The 23,172-nt window shown below is 33.0% G+C and overlaps 1 pseudogene; it reads right to left on the bottom strand.

Annotated features, from left to right (window-relative positions):
* Positions 1-1,841: 1,841 nt before the first annotated feature.
* Positions 1,842-8,312, bottom strand: LOC142617839 (putative disease resistance protein RGA1; annotated as a pseudogene).
* Between the last annotated feature and the right edge of the window lie 14,860 nt (positions 8,313-23,172).

Here is a 23,172-nt window from a genome sequence, read left to right as displayed (position 1 = left end):
TGGCTTCCTCAACATTGGGCCATGTAATCCAATGGCTTCCGGCGTATTTGCAAGCCTACAAAATGAGTAAAGCCAAAAGTTTAAGAATCATCATAATGGTTGAATAAATAATGTGTTTGATATAATAGCTTTGATTAATAGTTGTAATAGTAGTTGAAATAAAGTAATATATATTTAAAGGTGAAGTAATAATGTATTTAGTAATGTAAATTTAAAGATATGGAAATAAAGTCACTTATCTTTGTATGGTTTGTAACTCCAGCTGTATAGCATCAATGAGTTGATAGTATTCTAGCAGAATGACTCCAACGGAGGAGAGGCAATTTGCCATAATAACTTCAAGATTGAAGGAGAAAAATTGGTGCAACTGGAGGGAGAGAGAGTATATCCAGTTGTGTGTTGAGGCTGGTTAAGTTTGTCTCCTTTATCATGCACTTAAATGAATTTCCCCTTGATAATGCTCATTTAGTTATTGTGAAATTATGAATAATATTGTCATTCATGGGAAGGGCTTTTTTAAGAAGTATTTGTGCCTTCTAGGAGAAGGACTTTAATATTAGAAGTTTATGTCTTCCATAAGAAAGACTTTTATTATAAGTGTTTGATATCTCTTGAGAAGTATGAAAGTGGTAAAAGATATAGATGTTTTGTGAGATGCAGTATCTGTAATTTGTAAGACATGGAAGTAATGAGAGTTATGGAGGTTCAATATAGTAAAGATATGAGATTGTAGCTACCGGAGAAGTTATAGTGATGACTTGTGTTGCTTTCCAAGAGGAAAGATTTTGTAAGAGAAGAGGTTTTGTAAAAGAAGTGAAGAGGGAGATGTATTTAGAGGATATGAGCAACAAGATAGATGTATTTTCTGAATATGGAGAGTGAGAGAATGAGCATAAGAAGAGTAATGGTGTTGTAGTTTATTTAGCAATGTTGCTGAGATTTTCTGCTGAATGATGGATAGAGGCTTATGAGCAGTGATATGAGGGGCATTTGTGAACTAAGGGCTGAAGAGCTTAGTTTCTAATTTGGAAACTAAGAACTCAGAACCTCATTAAGAGCTTAAGAAGATAATTAGAGGGAGAGAGAAAATAGAAAAGTTTATGAGAGAGTTGTTCTTCTCTATTATTGTGTCTTGATGTGTTGATGAAGGGCTCTATTTATAGCTGAGTTTAAGGGGGCATTTAGCAAAGAATCTCAACAAAAATCTATCACAATTAGCAATAAATTTTTTGAAAATCCATCCTAAGATTTGGCAAAAAATGGTATGTTCAGCTTTAAGGTGTTCTTGCTGTTTTGGGTAGTAGCAGCTGGAGGAAAGACCAACAGAAAACGAAAGGATTTTAGTAAGAAAAAAATAGTTTCTTTGGTTGGTTTTGGTTTTTAGCCAAATAAGGAAATTCTGTAATGTCAAGACTACTGGATCAATTGTCACAATTGTTCTAAAAAAGTTGTCCCATCTGTCAGATAAAGCTGTCGTAGCTATCATAAGACAGTTGTTGCTTGAGGTTGAAGTAGATGAGGTCAGCTGGATGATGTTAGGCTACTGTAGAGAATATTCGACATTTATTTCATGGGTTTGGCTGAAAATGGTAAGATCTCTTTTAAAGGTATCTTGTTGTTTTGGGTATAACAGCTAGTTGCTGGGATTTAAGCATTAAATGGCTGGTGATGTCACTTTTAGCCAGGTGTTAAGTGCTGAACACACTGCTGATGTTCTGCTGGTAAGGTTTCCTGTTTTAGGTATTTATATTTTTGGTCCAAGATTTTATTACAATACATTTTTTGCAAGTAATAGAATGATTGATTGATAGTTAATGGAACTCTAGAGATTTAGTCAAGGTCTCATTGTGTTATGACTTAATCTTGGTGAGCAAGAAGAGCATTTAATGCTTTGCACTGGCAGCTGGTAGGGGAATACTTGGTCTGATTATGGCAAATGGTAGCTAGGTATTAAAGATATTATGAATATTTTATATTTGAAGATTGAAGAATCAGATTTAACAATGTGTTTGAGTTGGATTTTACCTAAAAGTAGTAATAAGTTTATATAAAATAATATACTTAGGTTTCCAAATTCGTATAGCAACAGCTAGAGATTAAATGAATAGTTATTTTGAATATTTAGATGGCTAAAGTTTTTGAGTGTTTGTCATATGATGAATATTAAGTTTTAAGAAAAGAGTAATGAGGAGTTTTATCATTTTAAGTGTTTGTGATAAGAGAACTTACCATATGTTACCCGCTACACACTAACTCGTCAGAGTTCAGGGAGTTGGAGAAAACACGCCAAGCAACATATTTCTTTTATCAACTTTAAACCACTTGAGCTTTACTAAATATATCTCTTGGCCCTCCAAACCACGACTCCCAAAGTTTCCCCAAAGAAACTCATGAGCTTGGATCATGAGCCAAAGATTAGATGACGTACCTTGGGCTTTATTTTCATTTTGTGTAAATATGAGCTTTTGTTGGAGAAGCCACCTTCCATGAGTATGAGAGAGATAATATGGACTATGAGTTTTGATTCATTGCTTGAACTCGATCTATATATTGATGTTGATGATGTTGTGGGTTATGATCCCAATTGATGAAGAAGAAATATAGACCATGAATCCACCTCATGAAATAAGGATCTTGTGAGCCATGTGAGCCCAATCCATGTAGTTGAATAAGATATAAGCTTATTTTGGGCTTTAAATGAGATTTATCCAAAAATCAATAATATATTGATGTGGCGCAAGTTGCCGATGAAGTGATGCCATATGGTGTGAAAAAGGAGTCCCCAACACATACAGAATGCAATTTAGATATATTTTTTTTTAATTATAAGAAAAAAAGTCTACCTATAGATTTAAGCAATTTTATTCCCTAAAGACACTAGACTCAATCTCATCATGCCTTTGACATTAAAAGAATTCTTCAAACTCATTTGAGAGAAGAAGAAATTATTCTGCCTTATTTCATTGTATAAACTAACTAAGCCAGTAGTTTCTTTCTAATTAATCTAATGACATTGTGCAAATGAAATGACTGAACAGAATACCCTCATAATAAGTGAATTCCTGCAGTGTTTGTTGATCAAGTAGATACTCCCTTCAAGTGTAAGATTTTCTCTATTTCAGCAAAGCAACCTAAATCACACCTCATCAACTTAGTTTTAGTACAAAGATTTAAATTGTTAAAACAGAAAGCAAGTTACACTATCCTTTTCTTCTCCATATATGTGAAAATCATAAATGCAACAAAAGTCCTTTGAACAAACAGAAAGAATACAAAGTAGAAAGAGATTTCCCAAATACAAAATCAAAAAGAAAGATGATTACCGCTGAGTTCATAACTTTGCTTAATTTCAAGGCCTGAATGTTTTGAACAATGTATGAATTTTAAGCAAGATTTGTTCCTTGCCTTCATTCGTTCTGCATGAGAAATCAAACCACTAATAAGTTCTCCAAAATATCAAAACCTCAAAAACATAAGGAAGAACAAACAAGAACAATAATATTGGTGTTCCATTCTACAAAAAAGTCAAATACCTTTGATTTAAAGATGGCTTTAGAAGGTAGATAAAGAGGCAAGACATCAACCACTTGGCGAACAAAAAGTTCTTAAACTTGTTACTTGGGTGCTCCTCCGAAAATTAACAATCTATCACATGAAAACAGATAAAAAGAAGATAAGTTATTACTTGCCATCCATAAAAATTGTGAAGGGAAAAATTTTTTCCTTTTTGGTAAGACAACAATGAGGAGTACAAAGAATCAAAAGACTAGAATTTTTAACTTTGAAATATTTGGAAAATAAGGTTGCTAGCAGCTGCAGGAGATAGAGAAATATCAAGAGATCAACCACAAGGAAAATAAAAATAGTTCGTGGTTGTGTGATGATCTCTGAATTAGAATCCCAACATATAAAAAGGGATAAAGAACAAAGAAACTGAAGGCACCAAAGGTTTTGTTTGAAATGTTTGAAAAACTCAAACTATAATTAGAAATTTTCAGTTAGTAGGTAAAAATTGCAATTCAGATTGAGAAAATCTTGTGATTATTGAATGCTTTGCTTTTAACATAAACCAAAAGAAATAATCTATTTAGGTAGATTATCCCATCAAAGAACTACTGTTTTTATAGGTAAAGATGATGTAATTAAAATAAGACTACTTCACATACAATGGACACAAAGAAGCCTAAAGAATTACAAAGAGAAAGTATTGTGTACAAAAAGGATGATCAAAGAACAACTTAAGCCATTAGTTATTTTCTGAGTAGTTCAATGGAGAATTTGCAAATTATGCCAAAAATTTTATATACAACAGCCCCCTCTCCTATAAAAAATAAAATAAAAATAAAAAAAACAAACAAACAAACAAAACACCTCCATAGTTAGCACAATTCTGCAGTGTAGTTGCCTGGTTAAGTCCTGCCCTCAAAGTGCTAAGAAATTTTCTATGATTCTGTAATTATAATAATCAACCATATATGTCAGTCCATGAACACAATCTTATTTTATACAAAGATATAAATTTATTATAATAAAAGAACAAATGAAAGAATTTATGTTATACTTATTTGTTCTCCTAAAACTTTTAAAAAAAATTAAAAAATCAAGTGTCTTATTAAAATTTTTATGGATAGGAACAAAATAAAAAAGAATTTTAAAATTAAAAAAAATTAAAGAGGAAGAAGAAAGAAAGAAAGAAAATAAGATTACCACTGAGTTCTTGACCTGTTGCACAACTGCAGTTTTTGAATAGGGTCCGAATTTTGAGCCAAGGTTTGTTCTCTGTCTTAGATGGTTCTTCATTTGTTCCTGCATGAGAAGTCAATTAACCAAGAAGTTCTCCAAAATACTACAAAGCTCAAAATGCACCAAGAAGAAGAGCGTGTTGAAGAAATATCGAAGGCTATGACAAATTGGGATTAAAAGATAGATGCATACCTGAAGAAATTGTTCCTGGCTGGTCCCAATAATCCACAATTAAGTATGGGCTATGATCAATGTTGGGCCAATCTTCACCTGTTTGTCTCAGGCATCTTTGACGTAAGAGGGCACAATCAATAATTGTCAGATGTTCTAAAGATTTGAGCTCATGAATCTCTCGAGGCAATGATGTTAAGTTGGGGCAATTGCGAATGAAAAGACTTTGTAGTAATTTAAGGTTGCCTATCCACTCTGGTAAAGGCATCAAACTAGGACAATCTGAAATTACGAGTTGTTGAAGAGTCGTAAAATGTTGAAGCCCATCTGGTAAAGACACCAGCTTTGTAATTCCCATAAGACGTAGAGAACGAAGGCTCTTAAGGCCATGCCATTGCAAGCCATCATCTTCATTGTTTAGCAGAGCAAGCTCATTGTAGGGCCATATTTCCATAGATTGAAGCGAGGTGAGATGTTGAATACTTCTACAAGTTGAAGATCCTAGTCCATCACACAATATTATAAAGATTTTCCGGAGAGAAACGAGGTTCTGCAGCCACTCCTCTGGAAGCAATTCTAAATCTGAAACATTCGATAAGGACAAAGACTCTAATTCTGAGAGGGGAAAGTTGCATGAGGAGGAGGTTGATGGGCTCTGTTTTGGTACCAGATTCATTGTCTGATGCAATACCTTTGAGCTAGCTTTATACAATTGCAGCTCTTCTTTGAGAAATGGAAACTTGGGCATGGAAGTCAAGTTAGGACATTGATAAATTCCTAATTTTAAAAGACGAGGAAATGATGGCAGTAACATATGCTCTGCCTCATTATCATCATCTTTCATCCACCACCCTTTCATATTAGGGCAATTTCTTAATTCAAGAGAATATAAGGATGGGAAAAATGTTGCTTTTGAAGAAGAGGAACCAAACAAATTACTAACAGTGTCTTTCTCCATGTATTCAAGTGCTGCCATATCCAAAAGACTGACAGTCTTGAGAAAGGGAGTTGGTTTAATGGTGGCAAGTGCTGGCATCTATGATTATCCCTTAACCACAAATCGATAAGATTAGTGAGTGAAGAAACCCAACTTGGAATATTTTCACCCATATAACCACACAACCCTAATGCTTTAAGATTTGGATGTGGCTGGAGACCTTCCAATGACATTTCATCATAACATTCGATTTCTTCAGTCCACTCTGGGTCCCACGAAAATTCTAGTCGTTGAAGATGCTGATTCTCAGTCATTTTTGCACCTTTACATTCCAGAACCACCTTGTCATCTTTTCCATGTCTTAAATTGGTAATTGTCAGGCTTCCTCCTAAATTTCTCAGATTTTTCAATTCACTTAGCCCACCACTAGGCCTAGCCTTGAAACCTTCCTTGCTCACTACAAACATTGGTAGTGTCTCAAGAGAAGTAAGATGCCCAAGTCCAAAGGACATGTGTGTCAATTGGCTACAATCAGTAATATCAAGATGCTTGAGATTGACCAACTTTTGAATGTCCCTGGGTAATTCTCTAAGCTCCAAACAACTATTTAGTTTTAGTGTAAGCAAATTCAACAAATTAGTAATTGAATTGGGGAGAATTTCAATACTAGAATTTTCAGAAAGATCAAGATATCTTAAATGCTTCAATTCCCCAATTGAATGTGGCACTACACGTAGCCCTACCTTGCTCAAATCCAATGTCCGTAAATACTTGAGATTTGAGACAAGTGCATCGCAAGTTAAGCTATCCAAATTCCCCCCTACACCAGATGCAAGAATTGTTCTTATCTTCCATCCATTACATTTTGGCATTGAAAGATGTATCAATAAATCCGTAGGACCAAATGATACATGACGAACATTTTCAATAACATTTTCGAAACTTGAATTTAATATGATATTTTCTGTCCCAGCCACAAGAATTGCAAGGTCATGCATGAGATCATGCATTTTGCATCATTTTATGTTGCCCAAATCATCCTTTTCTACATCCTGGAAAAATGACCTCCAAAGTAATTGCATAAAATATTCTCTACCAACATCATCCACACGTTGTCTTTGATCTATTAACTTAATAAAACCTTGTGCAGCCCAAAGTTTAATAAGTTTATCTACATTAATTCTATGATCTTTTGGAAACAACCTACAATAGGCAAAGCATTGTTTCAAGTGCGACGGAAAACGATCATAACTTAACTTTAGAGTCAATAAAATCTTATTTTCTTGTTGAGCTAGTTTTGAGAGTTCATTTTCTAAGAAGGATTGCCATTCAATTTCAGAGGTTTTACCATACAATAAGCTTCCTATTGTTCTTATAGCGAGAGGAACCCCATTACACTTTCCCACAATCTATTTTCCCAATGCTACTAAGGCTTTGTTTTCTAGTGCTTTGCCATTTTTAAATGCCATTTTTACAAATAAGGGCCAAGCCTTTTCTTCCGGTAAGCCTTTAAGATCATAAAGTGAAGTTGTGCCAGTTATCTTTGCTACCTTTCTAGAGCGTGTAGTTACCACTATCCTACGTCCCCTTGCACCACCCATTAATAAATTTTTTAAATTTATGCCATTCATCTATGTCCTCATTCCACACATCATCCAAGACAAGGAAGTATCTTTTTTCATTGTCTTTCTCGAAGCTGATTTTGTAAAATCTCAAGGTTTTCTTCACGCCTCTCAACTTTCATAGATTCTAGAATTTGTTTGACATCGAAATTATCCGACACACAAATCCACAACTTTGGCTCAAAATTATTTTTGACATTTTCATCATTGTATATGAGTTGAACTAGTGTAGTCTTCCCTAATCCTCCAATTCCAACTATTGGAATAATTGAAACATTCTCTACAACATTGGTATCAAAAAGAAGTTTTATAATTTCTTTCTTATCATCATCTCTCCCAGCCACATCTTCTTCAAGTACAAAAGAATAAGTTTCTCTGTTCCTATTATTGACTTGTGGCTCAATGCGGTTTTCTATAAGCCCGAACTTCACCCTATCGTCAGCAAAGGCATTTAGTCTCTCCCTAATTGCCTTTATTCTATGGCCCATCTTAAGATAATAAGCAAGCTGGTTTGAACTTGAAAAGAAAATGCGTACCTCCTTTGTTATCTTACTTCCAGTCATCATTTTCTGTAGCAAAGCTTCAGTTGAGAAATCATCCAGCAGGTCATCAGCATCAAGGAAGAAATCTTTGAGCTTTCTGAGCCAGTCTTTGATCTCGTAATTATGAGAACCTTGATTTTCTGCATCTAGAAGCACGGCTTGGATTGTGGAAACTGTGCTATCTACATATCCAAGCTCAGCTTTGACACCATATGCTAACTTGATCTCTTGGAGAAGTAAGGAATGTAGCACTTCAAGTACTTTCCAGGAAAGGTCAAAGAAAACTCCGTCTGCCATTTTTTTTTATCCCTTTCAGGAATGCTTAATAGTTTCGTGAGATGATAAAAGTGATGAGAGGCAGGTTGTAGTGTCAAGCTTAGCATAACCACATCAATATTTATAAGCCATGAGGGTGACAATATTGTTGAACACTTTTCCTGTTAATTGTCTTTTAATGATGCTTGCACAAAGGATTAATTCTTCAGGTTAAAGAAAATAATATTAGAAAGCAATGATTCTCAGCAAAAGTAACACAAACAACTTTAACAATTGTTCCTTCAGTGATAATGGATGGCATGAATGGTTCCTCTTCTTTTATTCCTTTGGTGGCTTAATTCCAATTCCAATCCACTCTCCATCTTTTGTGTTCCTTGAGATCATGAAAGCATACCAAGTAATACTAATACCTCATTACATTGGACCCTCTTATAGGTACTTTTATCACCATTTTTATCATATTGTTCTTTCTTAATAATGATATTAGGTTTAACTAATGAAAGGAAAGGATTAATTACAGTTGGAGGGGTATTTGGAAGGGGAAAATTTTTATTGTGCAACCCAAGATTGTTGGTTGATAAAACCAATAATAATAATAATAATAATAATAATAATAATAATAATAAAAATAAATAAATAAATAGTGAATGGCGGGTTCTATAAAGATTTTCATATGGAGTGCAAGTAATTTTATATATATGTGATTAAATATGACAAGAGAATAATTTACTTATGTTTCAGGGAAAAAATGAAAAGAGAAAAGATTACTTAAGGCATTCTAGGTAAAGAAAGTGGAATTAACAAATAGTAAAGAAACAACTTTTTTTTTCTGTGTCATCCATTCACTGAAGCAATCAAGATATTAAAGTTCAATGATTTTGCTTTATTGCCAGAATTTTTTTTTAAATGCTTCCTATCTAGAAATAGAATTGCCTACTAAATAATTTTATAAATTCCAAGAAAAATGAAGACTTCACTTCATATTAAATATATATATATATATTTAAATTGTTCTAACTTCTAAGTAAAAGATTATATGCTGATGAGATTTGTTTTTTCAGCATATACAAAGTGCAAAAGAGAGGAACATATGAATAGAACACTGCCGTCTGCTTTGATGTTGATATGGCAAGTACATATCTTGAAGGAATTTAGCCTATTTAGGTATTGTTCATTTGAAGAAAAGATTCTGGAGAGTATAAGATGCAAAGTAGCTGACGAGCTGCCTTTCTCAAAAGAGAGCAGTATTGGATGTGAAGGTTTTGATGCACTTTATTCTTCACTAGACTCCCTTCTTCTTCTTTTTCATGTAGTTTGATGCCAATTGCAATATATGTCTCTCTTTTATCAAGTCAACTTTTTTCTTTTAAACTAACCGCAGACCCACGCATCTATAAATATTATGTAATGAGGTGTAATATATAAAAAGCAACAATTATTTTTTGTATGTTTGATTAATATATTTTTAAGGCAAACCATATTCTTCTAACTTATGCTATAGTGTGTTATATTTGCCTAATATACAACTAAACTTTATAAATTTCAAATTTGTTATCCAAATTTATCATCTAGGAGATTATCATAATAATAAAAACTTATTACAAAATTACAATGTTTTTTTTTATATACAAGTAATAAGTTTATTGATGTAAAAAAAAAAAGGGAACACCCTAGTACACAGGGAGTGTACAATGGGTCAAACAATCAAGAACAAAAATTACAAGAATTAAGAAATCAAGAAAAGATAAAAAGGATTGGTTCCACAATGCAGCCAACTAATCCATTAAAGTTCTAAAAAAAATAGTTTCAAGTCTGATATGGATCTCTCCTTATCTTCAAAGCACCGACTATTTCTCTCCCTCCAAAGGCACCACTCTCCCTCCAAAGGCATCACTATTACAAAATTACAATGTTATCTTAACCAAAAATAAAAATAAAACCAAAAAAATGCAACGTCCACAATATTTTTCACAACACTTTTACAACTAATGCTAAGTAGTACATTGTTACAGCCTATTATTGATGACAAAATAATAATTATAGTGATATTTTCAAATGCAAAACAAAAAACAACTTAAAACCTAAGATTTGTTGTAAAAAATATTGTGAATGTGTGCACTTCTAAAAAAAATAAGAATAATAATAAGAGTTTAGTTTGCAAACTTTTACTAGTTCTCATCTAAATCTACCACTAACACCACTCTTTTACTTACCACTATCAATCTACCAAATCAAAAAGTATGAAAAATTTTGTCAAATTTTTTCTATCTATAAAATTTCTAAAAAAAGAATAGATTCTACGTAGTTCATGTTAATTAGTAGTAATTTTTCATTTAAAACAAGATAATCAATTTTTGTCGTAGGCCTCCAAATGCATTAAGCCACCCATGCTTGGAAGTTCCACATTGGTTCAAGAGTTTCTTGACAACGTTGAAGAATTTGTTCGCATGAGCAATAAAGTAACAACACGTCAATACCATAACAGATGTACATATAGTTCATATAGTGAAGATGAACCACCCAAAAGGAGGAACAAGCATCAACAAAATTAAGTCATAGGCAAAAACTTTGGAAATAAGATACACACCCTTCAAGAAAGGGAAATGGGTTTTGTCGAAATTCGGTATTATTGTCATTGCCATTGATATAGTGAAGATACACACATCTATTATTAAGAGCAACATGATTGCAACATGTATGTTGAATAGAGATACATCTGGGCTTTGATACTTCAATTCGAGAATGGTAAGCAAAGGTCCAAACACAAAGCTAAAAACAGCAAGCCATTGCAAATATCAATTCAGTAATGCTACCTTCAATCATGAGTTACAACCCTAATTTAAATTTATTCCAGATTTGAATTGTGTTAAAAAGTAGATTCTAGTGAATGTGTGTGAGTAGTGACATCCTAGAATGAAAGATATTTCTAATAATGGAACATTGTGGTTGTGTGTGATTATGATTACCCTAAATCTAGCATGTGAACGTGTTAAATAAAGCCTAATTTTAAAATCAAAAGCCTAGTATATTGAAGAACACATGAAAAACATTCAAGAAAATTCAAGCACGTTTAAGCATATTCAAAGAAATCAATAAACTAGCATGCTAAATTTACATTTAAATAATATAAAAACAAGTCATGGCAAGAAATTATACCTACATGCAAGATAAGGGAGCAGTAGGAACACGTGTTATCATGACATGCATCCACAAATCTTGGAATCCAACTTTTATAATAATTATAATTAAATAATTCTTCTAACTACTGAAGAATTGATACCTAAATACAAGGTATTTGAATATTAAGGCAAAAATGCACTTGCAGATTCTTTTGCATAATTGTATTTAATCAAATAGATGTGCTTTAATAGAAGTCCTTGAGTGTATTTTTCCTTCCATTTCTCTTTTACTAAGTTAATTATCTTTATATATATATATAGACATATACATATATATAGACATATAAAACAATCCTTAATCATGCACGCTAATCAAACTTAACCCCTTATTTCCACTTAATCATCCACTAGGGTTACCAAAGTTAAGTAAAGATCCTAAATGGTGTGGGACACCACTCCTATTAACACACACCTAAATCACTACAATATAATCCGTAAAATATTCATCAAATGAATTCATAATGCCTAATGTCCATAAATCACTTTTATTAATGAAAAATATCATACGGATTGGATTTTAGGGTAGAACCAAACATGAATGAGGTCCCCTATATTGGAGAGAGAGAGAGAGAGAGAGAAGTAAGAGAAAATCATTTAATTGAAAATTAAAGAGATAAGTATTAAAACATGTTTGTACAAGTGTGGCACATATCAATTGATTTAGATTGAAAATTAAACATAAAATTTCTTATGCATGGCACAAAAGGCATTTAATTGAAAATATCTGCCAAAGAGGTAAGTATTGAAACATGTTTGTGCAAGTGTGGCACATATCAATTGATTAAGATTGAAAATTAAATATAAATTTTCTTATGCGTGGAATCCTTATGTACAAAAGTATTAGAACTTGAGTTTTATTAAATCATAATTCCTTGAAAATTTAATTATGATCTAAATTTTATATTATTTTTCAACATAAAAACTGTCTTAATTTAGACATTTAAGGTAGTTTAGAATATTGAATTTTAACTCCAATATTTAGTGGAATTCTTTAGATTTTAGCTTTTCTCAAAATAACAATATTTGGGATTCTCATAGCTCTTACATAATTACACACTACTAATGTTACAAAAGTTACACAACGACAATAGGGGATAATAAACCTATGGCATGGATTGAAAATGAACTCACATTATTCTTAGAAAAGTTTTCTTATTTTATTTAATTCATTTTCAAATGTTTTTTAATGAATAAATTAATGTTATACTTTCTCCGACTTGAGGGAAAAAGCATGTAAACCAAAAAATTTCTTGTCTCTTTTTAATATTTTATTCCAAAGTTCTTACACGATGGATTGTGACAATGACAATGAGCTTTTTCTAGAACTCTTTGATACATTTTTCAATAAATTAACTTGGACAACTACTTCATAGTGATTTCTTCCTATTCTAATTACTTCCTCTCAAATAAAAATACCGGTTTTAGCATGTGCACGTTTTAGTATGTGCCAACCAACTTCTTAAAATTTTAATATTCCAATCAAGCACAATTTTAGATGATTCATGTACAAATGATTAATTTTAGATAATTTCTCTTTTAAATAAAAAATGTACTTATAAATAATCATTGTTATTAGTTTACTTATTAATCTATTTATATATTTTTTTAGTGTACCAGTTTATGTTAGAAAAATGTGTTTTGGCAAGTGTTTGATTGGCAACTTTTAAGCCAAACTTAAAGTAGACTCACACGTTGTTTCCGGCAAGGCCAAATTGGAAAGTGTTCTCTTTCAAGAAGAGATTAACATCATGTGATCACTTTCCCAAAACCATTTAAGGATTTAATTTATAATTGACTCCTAAAGTGTAAAATTCGTAAGTCTTACATAGAAAATAAATTAAATGTTTTTATAAATCTATATACATATGAATGTGGTATTAAGTGGGTTGTCCAGTATTAAATGATTATTTATTAATTTATTTAGGTGTCTACTATTGCACAGTTAAGTGGATCCATTTTAAATAGTGAGTTCTCATTTATTCCATATGGTTTCTAGTTTTACATTTACATTCATAGTCAAAGAATGAGAAAGAGACACAAATTTGTTCACTATAGCATTTAGTGTTAGGAACCCGGTGATTCCTAATGGAAATTGATGGGAATTGTGAGAAAATTGACTTAATTCGAGATAGTCACCCTCCATAAAGAAAGAGAGAGAGAGAGAGACACTAATGCACTAAGAAGTTAGTTTATTCTTCCATTCATATCTAATATTGAATTACAATCATGAATTTATAGGAGACTAGCTTTCGTCTCATTGGCCCACATGGTCTCATCCTATTGGTTCTATTATTTCCCATGTGTATTAATAATTCTAATATGTGCTAAATGTGATTAACATGCTTAGAATTATAACTAACTAACTAACTAAATCTCAATACAACAATTATTATCCATATACTTATAGCATTCCTAACATTTCTGTTCCCTTGAAAACACTTTGCCCACAAGGTGTTGTTATTGAGTAACACCTTCATGAAAGGTGACTAGCCATAAAACCAATACATCAATGACATTTTGTAGGCATAGGCCACCGTAAATTGACGGTTACGAAGATATTGGTCATACATTACCTTCATAGCCGCATCAGGTTCCCCAAAAGCATCACGGTTAATATGGTTGACACCATATGCACTAAAAATACAATATAGAGGCCTCCCATCCACATTAAGGTCAGGGACTCCACTGTAATGTTTGCCCCAACGTGTAAGCTCCTTTTGTTTTTCTTGATTGTTAATCACTAAAGTTGGCAAGATGGTAACCTTACCATGAGATCCTTGCCCCATATCAACTACGCCTTCAATGGGCAAATTAAGTGATTTCATGTGATCCCACCAAGTGGGCCAAACCCATGACCAATTGATCTCATTGGCAGCCGCACCATATAATAGTTTCTTTGGTTCCTTATTAGAACATTCAACGTTTTCAAAACCAACCAAAAGCACTTACAATCACTAAAGCAAGCAAGATAATCTACCTGTACATAAGCATTTGTCCCCACTTCGATAAGAATGTCCGAGTTCAATTGTGCCTTATCCTCTATAAGCTAAATGTCGTGGTGGGCACGATTGCATTGCTCATATCTGCCTCTTCCATAGAACTCAAAAATTGGTGCACATTCTTTTCTCTCCAACTGGCACGGCTAAAGGTACGATATGTTGGAAAGTGACCCAACCATCTGCGCCTTTGAAGTCGCTAGGAACTACTGGAGTTTGTGATGTGCCGTGAACCTGAACCTGAACCTAAGCCGCAATAGGACCCTTGCATGGACCATTAAAACTCACTAATTCCTTTAAATCAAGAAACTCTTCAAGATCAACCACATCTTCACTGTCATTTGCATCTTCACTGTCAAGGGCAGTTTTTGTTGATTTAACAACCTGTAACGTGTCACTTGTTCCTTCAAGAAGCTGTAACTCCTCTTTCGTTATGTTCTTGAGATCCTCTTGTAATTTTAAGAACTCTTCATTCATGGCCTTGTTAGATTCAGCCAAGGCCTTGGCTTTGAATTTTTTTTAAATAGCCTCGTTAGATTCTGTTGAGGCCTTAATCTTCTCTAAAACTTCATTCACCATTTTCAAGATTTCTTGTCGATCAGATTCACCAGTCTCAAGATCAACAGCTCCGATACCAATTGTTAGGAACCCGGTGGTTCCTAATGGAGATTGATGGGAATTATAGGGGAATTGATGAGAATTGTAGGGAAATGACTTAATTCGAGATAGTCACCCTCTATAGAGAGAGAGAGAGAGAGAGAGAGAGAGAGAGAGAGAGAGAGAGAGAGAGAGAGAGAGAGAGAGATGAGGCATTAATGCACTAAGAAGTTGGTTTATTCTTCCATCCATATCTAATATTGAATTACATTCATGGATATATAGGAGACTAGCTTTAATCTCATTGGCCCACATGGCCTCATCCTATTGGTTCTATTATTCCCCATGTGTATTAATAATTCCAACATGTACTAAATGTGATTAACATGCTTAGAATTATAACTAACTAACTAACTAAATCTCAATACAACAAGTATTATCCATATACTTATAGTATTCCTAACATTTAGATTGATGTGCTTCTTCTATTTGCCATGATCGTTGCATCCTGGGTGTATGACGTTCAAGGCTCAAAGCATCAATTGTGAGGGGCAAAATCTATCATCAAGAGAGTACCAGTACTAATTTAATGGCCAGTATGATATATTTTCTCAAACAACCAAAACCAATATTGATAGGACATATGTGGATCATGTTAAGAACATATGTCATTTAGAATTGGCTAATTCTTTGACAAAACACATTTTACTTGTAATTAGATAGATCTAGGATGTGTTTAATACTATAAAAAACATGTTGTTCAAGCCAAGTATTAAAACCATGAAGATTAGAGCAAGAAACAAGTGAAGAAAAGTTGTTCATTGTAGTTGGACAGATTCTAGACAACTGCCGACAAATACTATCTATCGAGGATTAAAGAATCTCAATAGATAGCTCGACAAATAGCTCAATAGCTATATCTATTGAGAATTATGAAATTCAGATTTCTAGATCTGATTTTCAGCCCATACTGACATGTATGTGTAGGATTTCTTTTCTTACAACCTTAGACATATATAAGGCTTATTTTAAAGCTCGTCACATAAGAGAATACAAGGAGAACATATGCAAAAGGTGACCAAGTACTTTATTCTCTCTAAAGGAAGCTACTGCGTCTTTGTACCTTAGGTTTTTGTAACCAAGTGCTTTTTGATCTTCATTGTTGATGAAGTGAAGAATTTTGCAGCCAACAATCTTCTTCAAGTTGGTGTGTTAGTGACGTACTGGGAGCCGTGTATCATTGGTTAGTCACATACTGAGATCCGTGCAAAAAAGTGGCGTTCATATAATTGAAGAATTCAGAGGTTCTGAAGCAGTATAAGGTTTATGTTGTAAATTCATCTACGGGGATTATAGAGTCTAGGGACAAAAATTTTGTACTAAATCTGAAACTTCTCTTTATTATAGTAGATTACTTTTCGTGAGCATTTCCCCCTAGATTTTTTTACTATGAAACTAGTTTGTTTCATTAGTTTTCCTGAGTCATCATATCTTGTCTTATTTACTTTTCCATTGTGCATAATATTAATGTTTGTTTGTTTTAAAGAGGTTTATTTATAATGAATCTAATTAATAAATTCAGCTTAAAACTTGTTAATTCTATCAACTGGGGTCTATATTTCCTATCAAGTACAATAATGACTTTCTTGATTTGAATATTTTATAATTAATATATTTGTGTTCTTGTTTGCCACAAAAATAAATTAAAATTTTACAATATTTCTAACATTCTCAATACAAGAGACAATAAATAAAGAATATTTTAGTTGAGGTTGAGATAATGGATAAAATCATAATGATGTAAATGTTTCAACCTAGTTTTCTAGTTCATTATTTATAAATAGTATATATTTATATATATATTCTTAGGTTAACGTTTATGATTATGTTTACTTTATGTTCATGTTCATAGTTGTTCTTGTATTTGTATTATTGTTTTTTGTCGCACATATATTTTGTATGATTATATTGTTTCTTATTCGTCACATAATTATATCACCACAACAAAATTCAATTGAAGAAAATAAGTAAATGCATGTTCGGCTAGGAAAATGGAAGTGGATAAAGGTATCTCTTTTGGTATTTGTTCCTTTTAAGATTTTGATTTGGATAAAAAGTATATTTGATTAGTTGGGACATTGAAGGATGAAGAGGTAATAATAATAATAATAATAATAATAATAATAATAATAATAGGCCAAGAGTATGAACATTACATAAAATAGGCATATTTGGTGCATTTTAGAGGCAAGATTCCCTATTTATTGGGCCAACTTGGACTATTAATTAGGTTGGTTCTAGTTCTATTGGCCTAAAGTCCATTTGTACTTAATGTTGTATGAGTAAGTAATGGAACGACATTATTCATTTTCACCTTCACTAGTCCCATACTTATGGGAGGTTGTTTCTCAACAAATAAACGAGGAACAACGATGGCTATGGGAGGTTTCACTTTTATTCTGAGCGATGTCATCCCAATTGTAATTTACAGAACACACTTTCTGAATTTACTACATTTTATATATTAATGAATGGTCATGACCATGAAAATGACTATTGTTAAAACCATTCCAAACTATACTATTCCTATGCAAGAAACAACAAAACAAAACGTATATTTTCAAGATCAAGTGGTTGATACAATCATAGTTATGTGAGTGTTTTGACCTAATTTATTGTTTCATTGTTATCTATATAATTAACTATGTGCATGTTTATGTTTATGTTTGTTTTGACAATTTAAGTTGGCAAATTCCATGAATTTGTAATATTTTATCGAGTTGTAATGTGTGTCAATGCCTAAGTTTAAACATGAGTAGTAATGATATTGACTTGTCCAACACTGATGAAATTGTTAAAAGACCAGTTGCTATACCATTCCTCAAGCTTTAAAATCTTCCTGGAAATTGGACTCTAGCACTAAAATTCTAGAAAACCTCAGGCAAGAAAAAATGAATCTTCCATTGTTGAATGTCATCAAGCAAAGGCCATTATATGCCAAGGTAATTAAGGATTTGTGCACAATTAAAAGGAGGCACAATGTCAAGAAGACAACCTTTCTAACAAAGCAAGTAAGTGCTTTAATTCAACATAAGACCCCTCCCAAATATAAAGATCCTGGATGTCCCACTATTTCATGTATTATTGGGGACCATAATATTGAACATGCATTGTTGAATTTAGGGTTAGTGTTAATTTGATGCCTTACTCGGTTTATTTACAGCTTGGTCTAGGTGATATAAAACCCACTTCTGTGCTGTTACAATTAGCTGATCGATCTATAAAAAAATCCAAAGGGGTGATAGAAGATGTGTTAGTCCAAATTGATAATTTTACTACCCTATTGATTTTCTCATTTTGGACACACAATATGTTATGCATGCAAATTCTAATATTCTTGTAATTCTGGGACGTCCATTTTTTGCAATTGCTATTACTAATGCCTTAATAAATTGTTGGAATGAACTCATGAAGCTTACTTTTGGCAACATGAAATTGGAAGTGAATATCTTCAATATAAGCAAGCAAATAATGGGAGATGAAGAGTGTGAAACTATGAATTGGCTAAATGCTATTGTGGAAGAAAATTTTTTTAATGAGACATATTTTTCAAACCCTCTTGACTCTTGTCTTATTAATGCTCATTATTTTGATTCCTCCATTAATTCAGAGGTTGGTGATGTTTTTTGCTCTTTATTTGATGAATATCAAATTATGAAAGTGAATGATCAGAAACCACGCTTTGAGGAGTTGCTTGAGAGAGAAACAAAGTCTCTTCCTTCTAGTGTTGAGGTACCAAAGTTGGAGTTGAAAGAATTTCCATGTGGGTTAAAATATGCATTCTGTGTACCATGTGATACCTTTCCTATTGCTATTACTTCTGAATTAACTTTGGAGCAAGAAGATAAGTTAATTACGCTTGTAAAGAAATATAAAGCTGCAACTGGTTGAACCATGCTAGATATTAAGGATATAAACTCTTTGATTTGCACTCATAAAATTAATCTTGAAAATGATTCCAAGGCAACTAGGGATCAACAACTTAGACTTAACATAAGAATGATAGAATTTGTTAAAAATGAGATTTTGAAATTTTTGGATGCGGGTATTACTTACCCAATTGCTGTTGATAAATTGGTTAGTCTTATGCAAGTGGTTCCCAAGTAGTCTGGAGTAACAGTTGTAAAAAAGAATGCAAATAATGAATTGGTAACTATCAAACTTGTGACTGGGTGGCTGATGTGTCTAGATGATAGAAAATTGAATGTCTCCATTTGAAAATAACAATATACATTGCCTTTTACTAATAAAATCTTGGAGAGAGTGGATGGTCATAAATTTTACTACTTTTTAGATGGTTCTTCTAGTTATCACCAATTCGAAATTGATTAAGAGGACCAAGATAAAAACCTTGTTTTAAATTTGGAAAAGTGTCCTTTCATGGTATCTTTTGGAATTGTCCTAGGTCACATTGTTCTTATAATTATATCATATAATTTTACTTTCTTGTTTTTGTGAAACTTAGGTTGCGTTTGGTTGGACGGTAAATGAGTTTCAGAAAATATTTTACGCATTTGCGTGTGTTTGGCAGCCACTGAAAATTTGGTCAAACTGAAAATCACTTCCCATTGACCGTAAAATATCCCTTCCCAGACTGAAAACAATTTCCATTTCTATTTTACCTTCAATTCATTTCTGCCTCTCACGCACTCTCGGGTTCTCGCTCTCTCCCTCACACCAGTCGAGCTCCACCGCCAAACCGAGCTTAACCGTCTCCCTCACGCCAGTCCGATCCACACACCAAACGACCTACACACCTCCGATCGACCCATCTGTTCAAACCCAACCTCGCCGAAAGTCCCCTCCATCTTCGTCGAGCAATACCCATCCCTGAAACCTAGAAAATCAACTCCGACGAACCCACAACTCCAACGAACCCATTCCGCAAACCCATTTCTCAAACCCCACCACACCCATCCCTCAAACACAGAAAACCCATTCCTCAAACCCACTCCTACGAACCCATTCGTCAAACCCACCACTCCGACAAACCGACCACTCCGCGAGATCGAACCCAGTCGCCTCCGCCGCGAGATCAAACCCAGTCCCCTCCGCCGCAAGATCGAACCCAATCGCACCGGTCTCTCTTCCTTCTTCTCTCAATTTGACAGGATTTGATGAATTTTTTTGTTGGGTTTTGTTTGTTTTGTGTTTATATATTGAAAAATGATATTATATATTTGTTTGGAAGCTGAGAAAATTTGAGCAACAAGTAGAAAATGTGTTTTCTATAGTATTTTCAAGAACACAACTAAACACCAAAAAATATTTTTCAAAGTATTTTTTAAAATGCAACCAAACACTAGAAAATATTTTCCTCTCCTGAAATTATTTTACACCCAGAAATTATTTTACACTGAAACAAACACAACCTTACATGTTTGTAGGAAATTGACTTTGGAAGCTCCCTTGAAAAGTTTCAAGTGCTCTCTAAAGCTCTTTTTAGCAAGCCTTTTTTGCTTTCCTTAAAAACATTGAGGTTAATGTTAGATTTAGGTTGGGGGGTGGCATAGTCATCTCTTGCATGCTTGTTGTGTTTCCTTCCTTTTTCCATAGAGTTTTATATACAAAAAAAAAATGGTTTTGTTTGAGAGTTACATGTTTTTGAGGATTTGTTGTTGACATGAGAATGAGATGTTTGCTTCAGTCATAGATTCTATTTTATGTCCTTGTTGAAACAAAATAAAAATACACTATTTTGATCACAAGAGCCATATGAGGTTGTTGGTCATTAGAATGCATATGAATTTGAGAACACCTAAAGATTTAATGCTTATGATCTTGTAAATTCTTATCCCGTTCTTGTTAAGTGATTTCCTATTAATTCTTGTGAGTTTTATTTTAGTCTATTTCCTTTTTGTTGAGTGATATTCACACACACACACACACAAAATCAATATCCTTTGCTTTTCATCAATCATTATATTCTAGTGTTGACCTCAGTATTCTTGTTTTGGTTATCTATTGGGGCACCCATTACATGGTTGGTGGCATGTTGGTTGATATACTTGAGATATAATTTTGGTCATTTTAGGAGGCATTTTAGCCTTTCAAGCTAACCCTTTTACGAATGTAATCACTAGCAACCATGTTGAGCCTAAAATTGAGCCTTTTTCTTTGATTGAGCCACATTCTCATACCTACTCCTTGTGGAGTTGAGCCACTTATATAATCTCCCTTCACCAAATTATTTTCAAAATATGCTGGGGATGATTTATCATGCTTTGGAAAAATGGTTTGCAAGGAATTGTTATGTTATTATTCTTATGGTGGAATTTGGTTTGAATTTTACATAATTAGGTTCTTGTACAAAGTTGTTTATTGAAAGAAAGAAAGAAAAAGAAAAAGAATAATGAGATGGAAATGCAATTGTTAGAAGCTAATTGTTGTGAACCATGGTTACAAAGGCCTCTAGCATGTTTTTGAAATTATTTGTGCATCCTTTCCTTTCTTTGTTTCACCCATTCACCTTTGGCGCCATTACAACCAAGATTGAATGACCAATTGATCCTAGGTGGGTTTGTAGTTAGAATGGTGGAGTTCCCAATAGATGACATCTTTCATGAGATTTTTGTGTTATTTCAATTTTCATCTTTCTTATATATATAAAAAAATCTTCATCCAAATCTCGGAGTAAATTCTTTTGACAAATTCTTATTTTGGTGAGGTTTGGGGCAAAGAATTTTTGGTGTGTTCTCTCATTTATATGTGTTCTGGGTTAGCTGTTAAGATGGTCATTAGCTCTGCACACACCCATTTTTGAGGTTTTGTTGATTCTTGGACTTGAATAGCATCTTATGATCTTTAGTGAATGACTTGTTCAAGTGTTTGATAATTTAGCCTCATCACAGATATCTTTTGAGAAACTACGTTTGTGGGTAGCATGCTATAAACCCTCACGAGACAAAACTTGTCCACTAAGGATCGCCTACGGGTTTAAAGGCTTGTTGCATATGCTAAATGCAACCAAATTCACCAGCAAAAGTGGTATCATATTTTTGCATTTATTTTATATTATAGTTTTCTTATCTTTTAGTTTATGCTTGGAAGTGCTAGTGTGGGACTTCATGAGTTTTGTGATTGCTAGAGACTAGCAATGTTTATGTTGAGGAGTGTGATAATAGCTTAAAAGTAAAATATTATCTTCGTTTTGGTAGGCATTGTCACATCTATTTTGTGTTTATTTCCACACTTACATATAAATATGAGAGTTTACTCGTTTTCTCTAAAATATACTCATTACTTGTAAGAGATTTAAACTAACGAGCTAAGTATGCAGACATGAAGCTAGGAGAAACCAAGGGGAAAGATCAATTGAGAAGTGGCTTTTGAAGAATTTAATGAGTCAAAGATGGGTAGAAACCTAAAAAGGAAGAGAGAAATTTGTTTGAGCCAAAGATGGAAAAAATCCTGGCATGGAAATATTCTAACTAGTTTTGCTATTTTGGCCATATCTTTTTATTATGATATCAAATTGACTTGATTATTGTGGCTACGGAAAGAGGACTTAAAGATCTAAAACTTTGTAATTTACCAAAAATTCAGAATCTGCCGTATTCCAGGTAAAAACAACCTGAAATTTGACCCACTGTTGAAATACGAGAATTGACATTTTATATTTTCCTTTTTGGGAAGCATGTCTTTTAGGGTTTTGAATGTTATAAATATTAAAGTGATGTAAGGGCAGCCACGTTCTTGGCTGCTAAGAAACCTTATTTTTCATCAATTTTTAAGAGTTTTATTTTCTATGGAAGCTTAAGAACCTAAGCTAGGGTTAAGGGTGAATCCCCAATGTTGTAAGTTGTCCATTATTCAATCCAAGCACGTTTTTCACATTTTGATTATTGAAATCAATTGTTCTCTTTTTATAATTGTTTTTTTAGATTGATATTTGATTTTTAATTCTTTCATAAGTCTATTCTTGAATTTTCTTATTGTTAGAATAAGGTTTTATAATCTCTTTAGTAAAATATGGTAATCTTGTTAGATATTACTTTTGCAACAATATTGCCTCTAGGGTATGCGATATTCTTGAGTTTTTCTAGCAAA

This window comes from Castanea sativa, chromosome 11 (genome assembly GCF_040712315.1).
Source record: "Castanea sativa cultivar Marrone di Chiusa Pesio chromosome 11, ASM4071231v1".
NCBI lineage: Eukaryota > Viridiplantae > Streptophyta > Magnoliopsida > Fagales > Fagaceae > Castanea > Castanea sativa.
This window is presented reverse-complemented; position numbering and strand designations above follow the sequence as displayed.